We start from the raw sequence: 4,472 nt of genomic DNA, 5'->3' as shown, positions 1-4,472 counted from the left end.
GCATGCCGGGCGTTGACGAGTTTTATCATTCTTAGCCCTCCCAGTAGTTCCGCTGTGCGGGCATGATCACCTTGCCCACTGCATGGATTCAGAACCTGAGGCCAGCTTGCTTGCCCAGATCACCTGCTATGTCCCAGGCTCTTCACACCCAAAGAACTTTGAGTAGGGGAGGGGTGTGCCCCCACATGAAGCTCTATTACCTGAAGAAGGTGGGGCACCTGCTGGGGAGAGCAGCACCCAGGCCCACAGCCCAGTGTACCCCGAGCCACAGTGTAACCCAACGCCTGCCTTTAGCACCAAACTGGATTCGGTGAAATCCAGTCTAAAATTAAGCCTCGCCGAAGCCTTTTTGTGTTTCAGTTATAGTCACTAAACGTGAAAAAAACAAACAAAAAAAACCCAGCAACGACAAAGAAAACAACCTTCTAGATGTAAAATCATTGGCCACACGCTCCCGGTACTCCAGCCCTCGAAGGCATATTTTCACATTTTGCATCTTCCCAGTTTGGTTAAAATAGTTGTTTCTGACAATGGGTAAAGAGCTTTCCCTCAGCCTAAGAGACCCATTTTGTTTCCCCCTTTGTATCTCCGTGAAAACAGGGTGTGTAATTACAGCAACGTAATTATCAGCTCTTTCAAAAAGTGGGGCTGCTTGGGCTGTGTTTATGGTGTCGGACTTGACTGCCCTGAAAACTTAACTTGCACAATATTATAATTATCATAATCAATACTCTCGAAGCACTAAGTGGGGAGGGACCTCTTTCTGGAAGAAAACAAAGCAAAGTCTTTCTCAGCCACAAATATGTAGCAGAACGAGAGGCAGTAGCCTAGCGGTCTGGGTCACCCAGATGACAGTTCCAGTCCAGTCCTGTCCTGACTAGCTTTGTGACCTCGGACAAGTCACCTAACATCTGAGTCTCAGTTTCCTCATCTGTAGAATGGGGATGAAATGGCTTCTCTCCCACCATCCGATGAGGTTAACGACAACAACAAAATAAAAATGCACGGCAAAGCAGGTCCCAGAGAGTCTGGCACAAAATAGACAGTCACTAAATGGTAGCATGATTTCAATTTCATGTCTTTGTATTTGTATTATTTCATCAAATTAAGATGATAAATTATGCATGCTCTTTGTCCATTGTCAACTCCTCTCCGTGTGTTCTCGCTCATTGTCCAGATAGGAAGGTCACCCCCTCAGGCCTGGAAGTCACTCCCCTTGCCTGGGAGAAGCCCAGATCAGAAAGCTCAAAGAGATAAGAAAAGGCCATCAGCCTAGGCTCCCGGGCCTCAGTTTTCCATCGTAAAATTGGCCGGTCGTCTCTACCTCACTGGTTTGTTGTGCCTATTGATGAAAGTATATGAAATGTCCTCCTCGATGCCCAGCACATGGTAACTGTTCCATAAATGAATTTTCTCCCTTCCAGTCCCCACTAAGCCATGCACTGTGCACTTCTAGGAGGGAAGCAGGGGAAGGATCTGTGTTCCCATTGGAGCAGAGAGAGAAACTGGCCTGTGTGAGGTCATTCGGCCAGAGAAGGCTGGAGTATAAACTCAGTCTCTGGTTCCACTCCGGTACTCTTTCCAATGTTCCACATTGAGCCATCGCATTCATTCACCCAATAAAAGTCTGCTGAGAGCTTCCCCTGGGCCAGGCCGTGGGCTGGGCTACTGCACCAGTCCAGGCTTGATGTAAACAGGGCCTGCTCGAGGCCAGAGCAGGAGAGAAGGATGGGGGGATGGGCCATTTCTGTGCCTCTCCACTTCTCTTTTCCTCATTTATTCCCCTCTTATTTTCTTCTCTCCAGGGATTCGCCACCCACACAGGCAGCCACATTCTGATGAAGTTAATAATCAGGGTGTCAGCTTTAAATACCAGTTAACTCAAGGGAGAGAGCCTATTTGCCAGAAAAAAAAAAATCCAAAAACTTAACAAGAGGAAAATTCCGGTTAAGCTAACCCATTACCACAGTCCATGGTGCCCAAGCTATAGGATATGGTTATATTGCATTCGTTCATTCGTTCATTCATTCATTCTTTTTTTTTTATTTTTTTAATGTTTATTTATTTCTGAGACAGAGAGAGACAGAGCATGAGTGGGGGAGGGGCAGAGAGAGAGGGAGACACAGATTCAGAAGCAGGCTGTAGGCTCTGAGCTGTCAGCACACAGCCCGATGCAGGGCTCGAAATCCCGAACCGCGAGATCATGACCTGAGCCGAAGTCGGCCGCTCAACCGACTGAGCCACCCAGGCGCCCCCATTCATTCTTTTTTTTAATATTTTTTATGTTTATTTTTATTTTGGGGAGAGAGAGAGAGAGAGAGGGAAGTGGGGAGAGAGGGGAAGAGAGAAGGAGACACAGAATCTGAAGCAGGCTCCAGGCTCCGAGCCGTCAGCACAGAGCCCGACGCGGGGCTCGAACCCACGGAATGCGAGATCATGACCTGAGCCAAAAAGTAGGACGCCCAGCCAACTGAGCCACCCAGGCACCCCCATTTATTCACTCTTGAAAAGTATTTATGAGCACCTAGCTATTAGGTGTTAGCATTGTTCTGGGACAGAAGTCAGCAAACTTTTCCTGTAAATGGCAAGACTGTGAATAATATTTAAGGCTTTGTGGGTCGTACGGTTTCTGCTACAACTACTCAATGCTGCTGTTGTGGCAGAGACAACACATACACAAACGGGGGTGGCCGTGTTCCGGTGAAACTTTATTTGTAGAAACCGGAGGCAGGCTGGAGAGTGTTCCCTCCTGCTCCGGACATCGGGCCACGATGCAGAAGACCCAAGTACCCTCTTGGGGGCCCGGGTGTGGACGTGAAGACCGAAGGTGGTAGCACACTGTGAGAAGAAGGAGCACAAAGGAGGCGATCGTAATAACGAGGACTGGTCCATTATATATGGAGCACCTACCGTGTGCCAGAAACTTCGCCTAACTTATTTCCTGTCTTTCCCAACAGCCCCGAGAAGGAGGCGTTTGTGCCTGTTCAGCTGCACAAAACGAGGCTCTGATGGGCGGGACCGCAGGGCAGTGACCAAGCAGGGGGCCAAGAATTGAAGGCAAACACATCTGACTCCCAAGCTGGCACTCCTGGGTGCTGCCTTTCTGTGGAGGGTCCAAGGACACAGGAAGCTGCTTGATTTGGGGAGGTCATGGGAAGCTCAGCCGGAGAGGTGATGCTTCACATTTTCAAGGAGTTGTTGAATGTCCCCAGACAGGAGGGCACAGTGGGTAGGGAGAGTGGACAGGGCCTCCATTACTGAGGTATTTTTCTCAATGTCACCTACACGTACCAGGCATTGTTCAAAGGACAATACAGCAGTGAGCCAGACGAAGTCCCTGCCCTCGTGGAGCTAATGTTCTTGTGGGGAGAGACATACAATGAACAAATAAAAATAAAATAGGTCACAGGTTGACAAGTGCTTGGAAGGCGAAACAAAACTGGGAAGGAGGGAGAAAGTAGTCAGGAGAGGGCCTCCATGAAGAGCTGACACTGGAGAGATGAGATGAGAGGATGAGACTCCTAACCCAAGGCAGTGAAGACAGCATGTGCAAATGTCCTGAGGTAGAAGCATGCTTGGGTACTTGAGTGGCCAAGAAGGGTCAGAGATGAGCCTGAACTTCGCAGCCCAGAGTGTTACCACTAAACAATGCCGCATCCACCTCACAGACCCGGGGACACGCTGGCTGAAATGGACACAGCCAGGAACGGCATGTGGCCCCAACACCTCCATGCCCATCCCTCCACTGCCCACAGGGTGCCGAGAGGGGAGCAGCCTCCATGGAAGCCCACGGAGTACCCTGTGTACCTTGCCTTCAGGGCCGAAGGCCACATGCTGGGCTCCTGTTGAGAGAGAGAGGCCAGGAGCCGGGCATGTAACCTACGTAGGTCTCTGCAGTCTTAGTACCAGCTGTCACAGGAAGAGGTTAGGGAGGGAAAGGAGACACACACACACACACACACACACACACACACACACACACACCCCACTCATCTCCTAGGAAATCCTAACTGGTAAAAGCAAAGTCAGCCAACACTTCCATAAATAAAACATCACGTTCGTCTTCTGTGAATCCATTCTGACTTCACTCGTCCCCAATACTACAGGCGGATGTGTGTGGAGTAGAAACAACCAGCTAGGTTTACTTCTTCCTTTACTTTTAAAAAAATGAGCAGAAAGAGTAACCCATTTTTTTTTTTTACCCATTAAAAATTTAGCCTTCAGAAGTATTTTAATGAAGGTCAGAAATGCATGAGTCAGGTGAAATTAACTGGTTTTTTTATTTCTGCTTTTCACTCTGCCGTGGCACGTTTGCGAGCTTTCTGGGGATGAAATATAACAGCCTCTGGTCACATTTCCAGCCCACGGCATCGATTACGGGGGAGACCGCTTTCCTGAGGCGGGTGCCATGTTGGGGTGGGTGGAGAGATGTGGGGGAGGGGGGTGGTCCAAAGAGGGCCGCATTTTCATCT

Source organism: Panthera onca, chromosome A1 (genome assembly GCF_046562875.1).
Source record: "Panthera onca isolate mPanOnc1 chromosome A1, mPanOnc1 haplotype 2, whole genome shotgun sequence".
NCBI classification, from domain to species: Eukaryota; Metazoa; Chordata; class Mammalia; order Carnivora; family Felidae; genus Panthera; species Panthera onca.
This window is presented reverse-complemented; position numbering follows the sequence as displayed.